Consider the following 16,303-nt stretch of genomic DNA (forward strand, 5'->3'; position numbering starts at 1 on the left):
TATTAGCTACTGATCTCCATAAGACATCTCACCGAGGCACTTTATGTCGGGCAAGTACATGCGCCCCAACGTCGGTAAGAGCTAAATTGCTGTCTGGGTTGTATCTTATTCTCCATCTGCCCATTAGTCTGTGGGTGATAATTAGACGAGAAGCTTATTGTCACATTTAGAATATTAAAGAAAGCTTTCCATACCCGTGAGATGAACTGAGATCTTCTGTCAGAAATGTCTTCTGGAATTCCAATGTATCTTCAGACAGAGGTGAAAAGCAGTTCTGCTTATTCCATGTCAGCGACTAAACCTTTGAGAGCAACTAGTTGACAGGATTTAGAGAAGTCTAGTGGCCTAGTCAAAGCCCTGACCTCAATCCTAGCCGCTTTGGCACTATCGGGCCTGTGCGAGCCAGGGCTTCAAACGGGCCTCACGGAGCCAATAGCCTCCGACCTCCAGCTGCAGAGCCAAAATCAAGATGCAGCTGTTACGCTTCCGAAAAACCCGCCCTTAATACGCCTACCTGGATCTAACGTCACACAATTCTGCCTGTTTTACCGTGAGGAGAAAGTCACTTCAATCTGACAGGAGACGGGAGTTAGATCGCATCATCATACAACAAACACAATGAAAAGAGCTGAGGCGGCTGTTTGCATGGTGAAAGCCAAGATGAGAAGATGGAGATGTTTGCTCCATCCACGATGTTACTCCTGAAGTTTATGTTGGCATGCACACGAGCGATCTCATGACGAGACAATATCAGATCAATAAGTGTCCCTTTAACACTAGGCGCATCTGAAACAGTGTCTGTAGTGTTTGGATACGCGCTACTAGTCCTGCAACCTTCTCTGTCAGCCTTACTACTTTATTACACTTAGTGCATGTAAAACCCTCTTTGCTGACAGAAGAAGCTAAACCCTCTAAAGGCTAAGTGCAGTAACTACACAAACACTGAAGCAGAGAAAAATGCCCTTAAAGTTTTTACACCAGCCAGTCAAACATGTTACTAGGGCTGCAACTAACAATTATAATAATAATTAATTAATCGGGCAATAATTTTTTCGATTAATCAACTAATTGTGTAAAATATAAATATTTACTTAATTCACGTATTATAGCTAAATAAGGCACTAAATTAGGGTATTTACGTGTAGAAGTGTACTTTTAAAAGTGCAAAAGCTACTACAGAGTTTTACTAATATAATATTTTTGATTTAGATATTTTAAGCCTTAAATAAAAACGTTTTTGCAGCTTTTAAATAGTAAAACATCTTTAAATGTCAAAACAAACAAAATGTATTGAGTCTTCAGGGATGTGCTGGTGAGAAAATTTTGCCAAAGATTAATAAATTCATTTTAATCTCTTTAACTTTAGACTTTAAACCTTGATGAATATTAAGATTATTGTTATTAACAAAATAAATAAGCCATTATGATATGAAAGTGCTGATATACATGGGTTGTTACAGTAAAAAAAAAAAAACAAGATTTCCCCATAACTTTAAAACAAATGCTTGTGGTTCATTACTATTTTTATGAAAACCCAACAACAATTAAACAAATACAAAGTCACTTAACCAGCGTTTGTTTGGGTTTTTGCTTCCGTGCTTTTAACCAAGCTGGTCGGCAGGTCAGAAGATCGCCTGAATAAATGTGTAGCTTGCATTGTATGAAGAAAAGTGAGCTTGCGCTGTATCTGATATTTTAGTGCAATTGAGTGACTTTCACACGCTTGCTAAATAAAACTATGCAGAGATCAGCCGCTTAGTTTTATCAATGAAAGACTAAAAATAGCGCTATACACAATGTGTTCACGCCAGAAGTCAGAAAAGACGTAAAACATTGTGTTCAGTACCTCAGATTTAGGCTGTAACTTTTTATTCGATATGACGTGAAATATCCGTAATCGAACTATAAATAAACCATCCGGTTTTTAAAATGCCATGTGTAGCGCATTTTTTTCAGAAATAGAAAGGAAGCTGAGAGTGAGACTGATGGCAACTGTGCGCAAGAGAAGGAAGACGTGGCTCCGGCTTCTGCAGACTTTAACTTTTTCTGTGGAATATTTTGGAAAATTCTACCTACCAGATAGGTAGAATTATAGTTTGTATAAATTACATATATTATTGTTTATAGTGTTATAGCATAATAAAAGGCTTGTGTTAATACGTTCGCATTATGAAATTAGCATGTATGAAGACAATTTCATCATTTTTATAACGCAATGTAAACTTTATATTAAACATAAACAACAGCATTTGTCTTGGAAACGGATTTAAAATGATCATGTGCTGACTGTCGCGCATCACATAGACAACAGAGCCAAGTGAGATCTGCTTAACTCAGCTGTAAGTTTTATTTCATCTCAAGTATCAAATGCTTTGTGGTCTCTATCATTAAGAACGGTCAAGCAAACAGCACGTGCAGGGTTAATGTACTTGTGAATGACGGATCACAAATGTGTGGGATAGGCTATGTATGTGTGCTTGTTGTCAATGACGATTACTTCTCACAAACACGCTCAACCGTGGGATATGTGTGGTTGTCAATCACGGGCATTAATACGTGGAATTCAGGAGTTTTCCGCCAAAATCTGCAGGCGCGGATTCCGTTTGGGCCTGGCTATATGCCTTCCTCCTGCAGCTGTTTAAGTTGTCACATTATTGTTTGTGCCTGTTCTGAATCGTTTTTTTTTTGTGTCATGTAGCCTAATTGTGGCTACATTGTGACACTTCATTTAAGTTGTTATTCATACAAGCTGATAGCCTGCTGTTTCAAACATTAAGTAAAAAAAACAGCATCAAACCAGCATGGACCAGCATGAGAATTATGCTGGTCTATGCTGGTTTAGCTGGTGGTCACAGCATACCAGCACCAAAACACAACATATGCTGGTATGACCAGCATGGGATGCTGGTGCTAATGTTGGTTTAGCTGGTGCTAATGCTGGTTTAGCTGGTGTTCACTAACAAACCAGCACCAAAACGCAACATATGCTGGTCTTGTTGGTATGCTGTTTTTTTCAGCAGGGAGTCCTGTTAATGACTGTCACTGTTAATAAATTTGTGATTGAATCACCATTACAGTGTTTTTTTTTTTTAATGTGCAGGGGCGCGTATATATTTAAATATATTTGAATACATTGTTAAACTCTTAAAATTTGATTTTTCTCAAAAGTGACAGCCCTACGAACACATATGCATTTACACTACAAAAGCAATCCAATCGAAAGGGTTTTTAACTACCTCTGAATCTTGCATTTTATGAATAAAACCTGACTGACTTTGAGCAGGCAGCTCGTGCTGTACGCCTGACGCGTGTGCATGTTCGCCGACGGTGGTGCGGGAGCATGTGACGTCACAGACCAATTAATTGATAATGAAATTTGTTGACAACGAATGTCATAAACGATTTTTATCGATTAGTTATGTATGTTACTGCAACTTTGGCACACACATTTCTCTGAAATGGGACAAAATTAAACCAGGAAATTTGATCACAAGACACACAAAGCTTAAAGGAACAGTATGTAAGAAATGTATATCAATTAATCATAAAATAGCCCTGATATGTCACTAGACATTAATAAATCATTTTTATTTCAAATACTTATATCACTGACAACAGTGGTCTGGGCAGGACATTGTCATTTAAAAAGTGGAGTTGCAGCCCTCAACTGATGTTTATGTTGTCATTTTGTGTATTGGCCACCAGTTGTGTGATTGCAGTACCGGTTTTTGCCACAAGTTTTGTGATTGCAGTACCAGTTTTGGCCACAATCCTACATACTGTTCCTTTAACTCAATTTTGACCAAATGAGTAGTTACTGCGATTTGGCTTTGTAGGGCAGTATACATGTGGCATGAAATGCAGGTTAACAAGCGGAGTCTTACCGCTTTCATGATGGGCGGTGGAGTCTCCATTCACCCGAATGCGGTCCATGAAGCTGCTACGGTTGTAAGACGGTGTCCTCGCGTCCTTCATTTGGTGGCGGAGGTCTGGGGTCATGGTGACACTGTGCAGCACACTTGATCTACGATACCCGGGCAGCAGCTTCTCCACAGCTTCCCTCTCTGGTGCCCTCAGGTCTGAAAAACGTATATCGTATAAATGAGATCAAACCAGCAGTATTTGGTGTCATGAAACTATTACTTTTTTCTTATTTATATTTTGTGTGGTACTTGTTTTGGTGCAAGGTAAAAGTTAATAAAACTATATTTATATACTGTTGCTTTTCCATTTAATCTTGCGGTACGAGCACTCAACTTTAATACTGGTCTTTGTTCTTGTCAGTACTACATAAAACAGTTTTATATAAGTGTCAGAGATGTTTTTGCATGCTGCTTATAAATATATCAGTGGCGATATCTCACAACGTGCTTTAATAGTCACATCATGTGAAAATAAATGATCAAGTGTCCAAATGTAAAAGCTGCAGTGCTTACCTTCAGTTTCACCATGGTTTTGCCTACTATTAATGGGAGGAGAGATGTCACCTACCGGAGCGGGCCTCTAGCGCCCCTCCGGACGTTTCACCTCGAGGAGGTCCCCAAAAGCACCCCAATGACCAGACCACGAAACCAGATAAGTAAAACTTGAACAACTTTATTTAAATCATTTAAAATCAGAGTGGGAAAGGGGATTAAAATAATCAATGCTGTGCTTCTTTTGCAGGGGAAGTGAGGAAGGGGCCAATGGGGAGGGGACGGAGCTCCTTCGTCCCCGGTAAGTATGATTTCTTCTTTTGCGTGCTGATCGTAACTTCCTTGGTTTTTCCTTTATGTACACATGGCGCCCTCCTCGGCTCCTGGAGGCAAATAGAACACACGATTAATAGGGGATTTAAATCCAGTGGTCACCTGTACGTTGAGGCCCTCCCTCGTCAGAGCCTGGCGTTGACTACGGAAAGGGGCCAAGGCCGTGCCTTGCCGGGAGAGATGGATCCTTTCTCCTGTTCCTCTGAGGTACTCCCTTCGCCGTTTCCTGTGATCACAAAACAATTAGAGACTTCTTAACCCTGGTTCTCTCTCCAGGTGACGCTGTAAGGGGTATACTGTAAGGGGTTTCCAGGCATACCGAGGGGGTAGGACTCTCGGTTCGTTCGAAGGGTTCAGGCCTTCAGTTGACCAGCTTGCTACGTGGGACTCTCAGACGTGACGGGTAAGTATAACTCTTAGCTTCAGTTTCAGGTTTTCAACTGGGCCTGCTACGTGGGACCCTCGGACGTGACAGGTAAGTGTAACTCTTAGCTTCAATTTCAGGTTGTCAACTGGGTGGCACACTACGTGGGACTCTCGGACATGACAGGTAAGTGTAACTCTTAGCTTCAATTTCAGGTTTTCAACTGGGCGGCACACTACGTGGGATTGGTCAGACATCAGCTGGGCATCACACGTTGAAGGAAGGCCAGTAGATCAGTGGCGTGATGACCTTCACGGCAGCAGGCACTGGGTCTGTTTGGGAGAGAGAAACAAAATCCTATTAGCGTTAGGGCCCGTTCACATGTAATGCAAGTGTCAAAGTATGGTCGTTTAATATCCGCTCGGTTCCAGACAGGCTAACTATTGTGGCATAAGTATATTACCCAGACAAGTTTATGTGAACGATTTGTTCCGGACAAGCTAATAATTGCGGGATAAGTACATTTACTGGACATTTTATGTGAATGCTTTATGTGTACATGATGGATTTTATTCTGATAGTAGATATGAAGGTGCTAGGCCATTTAAGGCTTTATAGGTGATTAGCAATATTTTAAATATTTAACTGGTAAACGGTATAAAGATGCCAAAATTTTATTTATGTGGACTTTGGATATATGACTATCAAAAGATAGATTGCTGTCGAACATCACACCTAGGTTCTTGACTATGGAAGATGGCACCACAGCCATCTACAGGCAACTTGTAATCTGAAATATTTTGTTTGGAGCTATTCGGTTCAATAATAAATATCTCTGCCTTATTGGAGTTTACCATAAGGAAGTTATTTGTCATCCAGTCACTTATATCGCTAATACAGTCCGTTAGCTTAGAAAACTGGCGGGTTTCGCTAGGATGTGAGAAGATGTAAAGCTGGGTATGACCTGCATAGCAGTGAAAACTTATGTTATGTTTCCTGATAATGTGTCCTAGAGGTAACATATATATAAAAAAAGAAAAAGATAGGACCTAGAACTGATCCCTGCGGTACGCCGTATTTAACCAGGGAGTGATATGACTCTTCCTCATTTACACAAAGTGATAGTGGTTGGTTAGATATGATCTAAACCAAGCTAACGCCTGACAGTGTTGGGTAAGTTACTCAAAAAAAGTAATTAATTACTAGTTACTAATTACATCTTCAATCATGTAATTAGATTACTTAACAAAATACTCTCTCCAAAAAGTATTTAATTACTTAATACTAATCATTTTCTAAATCCTATTTAGTACATGATACAAGGAAAGGCTTGAAATGGCTCGAAGAAATAATATATAAAAGTACATCAATTATTCTGGTCCCCCTTTAGGGACCAATTCTCTCTTTTAACTATTAACTACTTTTGCCTCAATATACTCCAACTACTGCTTATTAATACAAAAGAAGTTGCTAATTTTAAGTATTGGTAGAAATGGGGAGGGTTAAGGATGTAGAATAAGATTTTGCAGAATCGGGCATTAATATGTGTTTTAAGTATTAATAAACAGCCGGCATCTCATTAATTTTAATGCTAATAATCAATCTGTTAATAGTGAGAAGTGTAAACTTAAACCATGTGAAATCCACTATTGCATTATAGTATACATAATTGTTTTAGAGTCCATACACAGTATTTAGTTACATCAGAAGTAACTGTAATTAAAAAGAAAATAAGAGTAATCTCTTACTTTACTTACTAACTTTTCCCTTGAAAAAGTACACTAAGTAAAGTAATTAGATTACAGTAACTAATTACTTAGTAACTAGTTACACCCAACACTGACCCCTGATGCCAACATCGTTTTCTAGTTTATTGAATAACATTGTGTGACAAAGGCTGCACTAAGGTATAGTAATATAAGAATTTCACCACGATCGGATTTTAAAAGGAGGTCATTTGTAACTCTAAGCAGTGCTGTCTCTATGCTATGGTGGGGACTGAATCCTGATTGGAACTTTTCATATATACTATTATTAACTAAGTATGTGCATAGCTGGCTTGCCACTACTTTTTCTAATATTTTAGAAAGAAAATGGACATTTTAGATTGGTCTAAAATTATTAAAGCTCACGTAACACACGCTGTTTCTGCATTTCTGATATTAATCTGGAGTACCTATAGAGCAGTATGACATCCTTTATATCTCTGAAGAGTCTTTAGTTTAATCAGATTTATAAAAGAAAGATTAGCTTTACCGAATCTTTCCGATAACGTACGAAAAAATGAAGGAGGAGTTATAACACGGGAGGAGCGAGTACGAGTCATGCAACACTATACAACACTGTTTTAACTTATGATTCACTACATGTTCGTGTCATTTATATAATATACACGCGCCTATTTCCAACATAAGACAGAACTCTTACTTACCACGTGTAACTCGTCATGACCCGGTTCTGAAAATCCACCGCATCAAACACACACGCAAAACTCCGCTGCTAATCCGGATAATAAACTATATCCATTGTTTCCATAAGGCTGGATGTCTTCTCCTTACATCCAAAAACACACTTCTTGTTGTGCCATTGTTGACTTTTGAAATTAAACAAAGCTGAGTGGCGTGATAAGCTGTTAGCAAGCTCTAGCGTCTCCCGCTGACTGACGGCTGGGCGGGGTTTTCCGGGGGAAGTTTTCCGGCGAAAGCCCATATAAAGAAGTGATACGTATCGAAAACCCCTGAAACGTCAGTTAGAACCGTAATCGAAAAAAACTAGCCGAAACTTGTACGAACCCTGGCGAAGTGCATTCGGCACAGAAATACTCTGAAACACGCCCAACTGCATTTTTGACACTTTGCCTACGTTTAGCATGAGGAAACAACTCTATAACTGTGTTAATAAGTCAGAATGCTTGAAATACCATTAAACCCCCCCTTTAAGATCTCCCTGGTCGAGGTGCGTTTTTTTAATGGGCGGTCTAATAACTGCCAGTTTGAAAGCTGTTGGAACGTAACCTAATTCTATCGATGAGTTATATTGATGAGAAAATATTTAGTACTGGGTCTGACACTACAGGGAATACCTCTATTGGTAATTTTGTGGGAGAAGGATCTAATATACATGACGATGATTTGGATGATTATTAAATTTGAGAGCTCTTCTATCGTAGTAGCTTTAAATGACTCAAGATGTTCATGTGGCAATCTAGTATTAAATGTACTACTGGGTAGAGTGGTGGCTGCTTGCGTAGCTTCAATGTTTTCCCTTATAACCATAATTTTGTTAGTGAAATAGTTCATGAAGTTGTTACTATTTATGTTGGAGTTTAGTATCGATTTCTGTTTGTTCTTTGTTTCTGGTCAGTTTCGCAACTGTGGTAAAGAGGAAACGAGGGTTATTATGATTTTCTTCAAAAAGCTTGCTGAGATGAGTAGATCTGGCATTTTTTTTAGAGCCTGTAGTGTTGAACACTATCTTTCAATGCTGCACGGCATATCTCTAATTTTGTGCCTCTCAAATTTCATTCCATTTTTCTAGATACCTTTTTAAGCAGTATGATGGTCATACCATGGTGCTGGTGTTTTCCCTTTCATTCTCTTTGATCTAAAGGGAGCAACAGCTTCCAGCGTACTAGAACAAATGTTTTTTAGAGTTTCGATTACAATATCAAGACCTTAACAATTATCTGCTACATGTTTTATTTGGGACAGGTCTCGGAGAGTACTAATAGAGCTTTCTTTAGAAGTGGGCCCCCTGTTTTGTCTAATGCCGAGAGAATTTAGAACATCCATAAACGCTAGTCCTAATGCATCTTTTGGGATATCAACATGGATATTATAGTCTCTAATGATTAGAGCTTTATCTACAGTGACTACTAGCTCAGAAAATCTGTGTGGTGGCCTGGAGGTCTGTAGATAGGACGAAAGAAAGCTGTTTGTTGTTATGATCATTTATTTTCATATATCCAAGAATTAAATTTGAGTTCAGCTTTATGGCTTACTTTAAATATTTTATTGTAGATTGTAGCTACACCACCCCCTCTCCTCTTTAAGCAAGGTCCGTGCTTATAATAATAAGTCTTGTGGGGTGGATTCATTTAAACTAATGTACAGTTAGTTTTGAGCCAGGTTTCTGTTAAGCAGAGCGCCTGGTCTAAAATTTGTTGATAAGCGAACTAATTTTAAGAAGGCTGAATATTAACATTTGAGTTTCATCTGCTGATGTAATGTTTCTTAATGCTATATAAACAAGATTTGTATGAGACGAGTTAACCGGTACTCTGTATTTCTTTGTTCGAGGAACAGACACAGTTGAAATGTGCTGATACTCTGGTAATATAAACTTTATGTGCTGAGATATATGTGTTCTTGACATGTCAAGGCAGCTAACAGACGGATGGTTAAGCCAATCTGTCCGTTTCCTGACCTGGGCCCTGGATAGCTAGACATTATCACAAGACAAGTAAGACTATTGGTCAGATTTTTAGAGAGTATAGCACTACCTTCCCGGGACGGATGGAGTACTTCCTTCCCGACTGGCGGAGCCTGGTGTCATTAGGGCTGATGTGAATCACAATCTTAGAAAACTTATGCTTAGCATTAGCCAGCACTTTAAGCTTGGATCTCATGTCAGACCACTGGCTCTAGGTATACATTCGACTACGGGGGCTGGTGCCTCTATTTCCACACTCCTGAGAATTGAATCAACAATAACCAGGGTATTTTAACAGGCGTCTCAGCTGCTGTGCTGCTGAGGGAGGAGAATTGGTTAGAAATAATTACAGGAGCGTGTGGTGGGTGTCCAATACGACTATGCCACCTGACAGTCACCCAGTTAGTCAGCTGCCTTGACTCTGGTGTCAGACCTAAGCCATGTGCATTACCCTTAACATGAGTGGCATCCGAAAACATTGTCTGTAGCATTAACATTAGGGGTCTTACTGATTTTCAACATAGTGTGGAAACGTGCTTCTAGTTCAGAAACCTTTGTGCATTTAAAACCCTCTTTGCTGGCGAAAGAAGCTAAACTATACATGTGGCACACAACGTATCAGAGGGGAACTTGTAAATGCAGGTTACAATAACAAGTAGAGTCTTATCCGTGAAGCTGGATCGCGTGGGAGACGACGTCCTCACGTGCTTTGTTCGCTTGCCAAGGTCTGGGGGCAAGATGATGTTAGCCATGATGCGCAGCGCGCTGGATCTACAATACTCGGGCAGCAGCTCCTCCACAGCTTCCCTTCTCTGGGTCTGAAAAATGTACATCGGATGAATGTGCAATTAGATCGTCAGGGAAGCCATATTCACAGTAAACAGATGGTGTAAGCAAATGCTAATGTTAGCCGGCACCGTTTGGTGGATGTTACTAGTAATAAATTGTTTTGCTTAGTAATACTATACAATAACATCAAGGTAAAAAGTATTCCTGATATAAACAAATAAGTTATAGTAAATAGGTAGGAACAAGATAGTAAAAAGAGAGGATTTAGATGATTTAGCATGCAATTGTGAAAAGCACTATATAAATAAAATTAACTTGACATGTGAAAACCCCAATTTAGTGCCTTATTCAGCAATAATAAGTGAAAATATTTATGTTTTTATCTGATCAGTCGATTATTCTAAAAAAAACTTTGAAATATGCATATATTACCTCATTTCTGAAGATTCTGAAACTATTAATTCAAAGCAGTTCAAAGACTCAAGCTGCATCTGAAATCGCACACTTTCCTACTAAATAGTAGGTGAGAAACAGTATGTGACAAATGAAGTATGTCTGACTCCACAGTACGAAAGTAGCAATTTGTTCCATTTATATAGCGCTTTTCTGCAGCACTCAAAGCGCTTTACATGTGAATGGGAGAATCTCCTCAACCACCACCAATGTGCAGCATCCACGTGGATGATGCGACGGCAGCCATATTGCGCCAGAACGCCCACCACACACCAGCTTATTAATGGAGAGGAGACAGAGTGATATAGCCAATTAGTATGAGGGGATGATTAGTAGGCCAACGGGCAAGTTTGGCCAAGATGCCAGGGCACACCCCTACTCTTTTTCGAAAGACATCCTGGGATTTTTAATGACCACAGAGAGTCAAGACCTCGGTTTAACGTCTCATCCGAATGACGGAAAAGTACCTGGGTGACCTACTACTTCCGGCTAGATTCTGAAGTGTCGATGGACACTTTTATATCCCATGAAGCCATGGGAGATGATTTTTTAAATAAATATTGGTAAACACACAGTTGACTTTACCAATTGACTTACATAGTATTTGTTTTTCTGCTATGGATGTCAATGGGTACCTTCAACTGATGGAAAAGGAGAAAAAACACTTAATATGCATAATAAATAATGCAAATGTAAAAAATGCATAGTGACTTGTGTTAAGGTTGGTTTAGGGGGAAGAGTTAAAAACTATAATTTGCTCAATATAAGATTAATAGTGTCTCCTCTGTGCCAATAAAGAAAATGAACAACGAGTGCGAGTGTATGTGTTATCCAGTGACCTCCATTAACCTTTTACACAAATACACACAAAACTGACAGTCACTCAGTTTCACCCAGAGTATTGCTGAAATTGTATTATTAAGAATAAAAACAACTGCAGCTGCCATTGTTAACCACTGCTCAGCTAATATATGAAGCTTCACTGTATCAGTAGTCCGTTCAGTATGCGTTTTTGTATTCACTATCCAACAAATTCGTCACGCACACCACCGTTCCACACTGATGCATATTAATTCAACCGCTGTGAATGGATAAATAACAAGCAGCTCTCGTTTAGCTAACTTGAGCAAGCCAGCTTTCTCAGTTCCTCCCTGCTGGAGGCTTCAGTTGCTGTCCACTGCTCTGGCTGTGTGTGTGTGTGCGGGTTCACTACACTGGGATGAGTTAAAGGTCACGTTTTTCTTGATCCCATTTTTCAAACTTAAGTTAGTGTGTAATGTTGCTGTTAGAGCATAAATAATACACACGGCCCTCTACCTACGTTAAATGTAGTCAATAATATAGTTTTTGACTAAACTCCGCCCACAGGAATACGTCAGTTGCCAGCTAAACGCAAAAGGCTCTGGTTAACCCCCTGGGGTCCAAAAACGTGTTTGACATCATTTGAAACTGTAAAGGGTCTTCTTTAATATGTGTTCATTCAGAATAACAACAGATCTTTGTGTTTTTGTCAAATAAAGAAAATAAACAGGGTGTGCATCCAGACATTTATGTCTCCGCCAGCTGTCTCTCAAAACACGTTACAAAAATCAATTGAAATTCCGCGAATACTCGCCATACAAACATGATAGACATATCCAAAGAAAGCCTGAAATGTCTACTTTTAAACAAGCTAATTATAATCGAAAACAAATAATGCCTGTTTATATAATCTGCATTGAAGTAAAGAGAGTACTGTTTTTCCTGGCTGACTTCATTATCTTTAATATGGTCATGCCACAGGCGGTACACGCTGTTGACATGGTAATGAAGAGCAGCTCAAACATTAAAAAGTAAAGTTTGATTTAAGTTCAGATTTAAAGACTTTACCGCATGTCTGGATTATAAACTTTATACACACACACGTGAGGAAGATCTTCATTTATGTCTGGACATTGAGGAAGAGAAGCATTTATCTTTAACATTACCTTAGAAGAACAATGGAGGACGCACTGGAGGAGGATATTGGAAGCAAGTAACAGTTAATTTATACTATTTATATTTGCTATCATGTAGGCTTGTGCAGTTCAGCCTACACACAGTAAGCATAAGCAGACTGCACGCTTCGGTTTGAAAAAGTTTCACATTGTTTACAAACGAGGACGCGATCTCACGTATGGCGGATTTCACTGTTGCATGCTGTACAGTGTTAAACACAGTTATTCACTTATATCCTTCATGGCAACTTTCAGTAAGGATGCACTGTGTCTTTTAAGTGTGTGCTGTAATATGATTCCATGTTTACATGCTTATTTACAAACGAGGACGCAATCTCACGTATGGCGGATTTCACTGTTGCATGCTGTACAGCAGGGTTCCCCAAATCTTACCCTGGAGGGCCAGAGCACTGCAGAGTTTAGCTCCAACCCTGATCAAACACACCTGAGCAAGCTAATCAAGGTCTTCATGATCACTAGAAAATCACAGGTGGGTAAGTTTGATTAGGGTTGGATCTAAACTCTGTAGTGCTCCGGCCCTCCAGGGTAAGATTTGGGGAACACTGCTGTACAGTGTTAAACACAGTTATTCACTTATATCCTTCATGGCAACTTTCAGTAAGGATGCACTGTATCGTTTAAGTGTGTGCTGTAATATGATTCCATGTTTACATGCTTATTTACAAACGAGTACGCGTGACCTCCGGTAATGGCGGATATCTGTTACATGTTGTACAGTGTTAGACACAGTTATTCACTTTCGTATTCTTCATGGCAACTTTGAGTAATGCTGCACTGCGGGATTTGCTGTAAAATGATTCCATATTGTTTACATGCAAGGCAATTCCATACATTGTGCTTTACACGCGACACCATTTTTATGAAAACAGTTTTTTATATAATTACTGCAGATGTTTATCTGAGATGTTCTGAATTTAGTTTATGTACATGATAGTTTATATGAATGTACTGTCAGCGATATTTACCCATCAGTTATATATGTAAGGGTATTTCTGTGGACAATTTATGCTAACAGCTGTCCATAACTCTCTTACAGGTCTGCATCCCTCTTATCAGTACAAAACTATGAAGTAAAAAAAAACCTTTTTGGACATAAAGTTATATGGTAACATGAGCAGCTCTATTGTTTATCAGTTTCTTATACAAGTTAAGTTTTTGAATTGAGTTTGTTTCTAAATAAACTGAAAATGTCCTACTGACCTTCATTTCTATTTTGATTATATTGTTAACTTCTTAATAAACCTCAAACAAACATGTATACATTTGTCCTCACATTCTTTACTGTAGTTCCCAACATTCCTGCCTCATTATGCAGCTCATTATGCAAGCCTTTGTTTGCTAGCTGTCAATCAATCCTTCTCGCATACGGCCCCTCTAAACAAAAACTGTTTTACAATTTCAAAATCAATATATTGGTTTATGTGAATGAGTAAGCAGAATGATTTTCACATCATTTTAAAGAAAAAACTCTAGACTAATAGATTCAGTTTAGAAGTCTTGTTAAAACATGTTTAGTATGGGTTTTGTGGACTTATATCAGTGACTTAAAAATGTTGCTTTTTTAAAAACCACGCATAAACCTTTTTCTCTCAAAAATACAAACATGTACATACATGTAGCTCATATAATATTTTAGCCCAGTTTGTGCTGAATGCAGTGGTATGAGACACTTGCCATTAATATGTTTAAAGCAACTGAAAAAAGACCAAATGTAAGAGCATGTCAGAACCTCTGCCAGTGTCCCAAAATGGTCGGACCCCAGAGGGTTAAGCTAAGCTGCTGTCGACTCACAACACACTAAACAAAGTACACAATCAGAACTCAGTACGTATTTCTGAAGGAGGGACTTCATAGAACAAGCATGTTTTTTGGACAGTGAAAACAGCACTATAGAGATCAGTAAATTGTGTGAAAAATATTGCATTTTTAAAACACGAAACATGAACACATGTTATATTGCGCACCATAAACACAGTCATAGCTTCAAAAACACAGAAAATCTGGACCTTTAAATGTAGAAGTCATAATTCAGGTGAAAATCACGGCACTTACTATTGGTCTTTATATTCTGTCTCTTTGTATTCCTTACTTTGTCATACTTTGTGCTGCGAGACGATGTAGATCCACTTCAGACACTATTCTTGATTGTGGCCTTCGCTTGTATGGTGCCTCTGATGTCAAAACGGCTCTCAGAATGCTTGCGATGGATACAAAAAAGGCAGAAAATTTACCCTGATCTGAAAAGTGTGAAGCTAAGCCACAGAAACACAAGATTTAGTTCAACCTTATGTGTTTGTTTGCAGCTTTAAAATGTCTATATGCCAATCTTGTGGTTAATTACCATAATTACAGCAAATGAATGAGACATACTGGTGCAGATTCTACACAGTTAACCACTACAAAAACCACTTGTACCTTCATAGAACCACTGCATTAAAACTATATACGTAATGAAATACAATGTTAAACTATAAAAAAATCAAAATGTCAAAATAGTGCCCTTTTTGTTGCCATGGACATTCATTAGCTGTTTCCCAAATTCGAAGGATGCAAACTTCAAAGGACGTGAAAACCTAATTTACACTTAATTTGTGCTCCAGATACATTCTTGGCCGCCACTTGATTTTATCGAACTTGACCAATCACATTCCCCGTGCACACAAGACAATGAAGGTATCCGAGGAGACAGGAAGTAAACCAAACATTAGATTCTGACATACCTTGATGCCTTGGACTGCTGTCTGTGAAGGCAGCATTATAGAGATTTCAGACGCGGCCGAAGCCTCAGAATGAGTCCTTATTTCTCCGCACTGTTAAAGACAGAACAAATAGATCCTTCACAGCCGAGGCTATCCCAAGATTTATTGCATGTCTGTAACGGCTGAACATAACGGCTGGATATTTTAAAATAAACATTTTATTTAGCAGAAGTGTGTATTAAGTGTGTATTTAGCAGAAAAAAAGTTTCTTGTCATTGTTTTAGTATTATAAGTTATGTTTTGTATTTATATTATTCTGCGTATGTTGCATATATTTCTAAGGTTGGTTAATTTGGTGTACTGCTGGTTAGTTTAATCTACATCAAAATGTCATATTTTCTAAAATAAAATTAATATTTGAATAAGTCAAAAATCAATAGACACCATCACAGAAATTCTATTGGTTCTATGTAATGGTTCTAATGGAATATGGCCCAAAATACACTACAGTGTAGTGGTTTTATAGGTAAAAGCTAATGGTTCCTATTGGTATTTTAATGGAAACCATTATAATTTTCTGTAATGGTTTTATTGTTTTTTTCAGCAGGGGCGGTGACAGGTGCGGTTAGCTGGTACAGCAGGTGAGGCAAATTATGGATCCTCTGAAGGCTAGACCGTCTCATTTCAGTTCTCTTCGTAGACTCCCTTCCTTGTTTGTTGTTATGGTTACTTTATTGGTTCTGTTCTGTGATTGGTTCTTGTCCTGTTTAAATACTCTGCCTGTTCATTGATTGTTTGTCAGTCGTTGTTTCAAGTAATGTG

This window comes from Misgurnus anguillicaudatus, chromosome 15, assembly GCF_027580225.2.
Source record: "Misgurnus anguillicaudatus chromosome 15, ASM2758022v2, whole genome shotgun sequence".
NCBI lineage: Eukaryota > Metazoa > Chordata > Actinopteri > Cypriniformes > Cobitidae > Misgurnus > Misgurnus anguillicaudatus.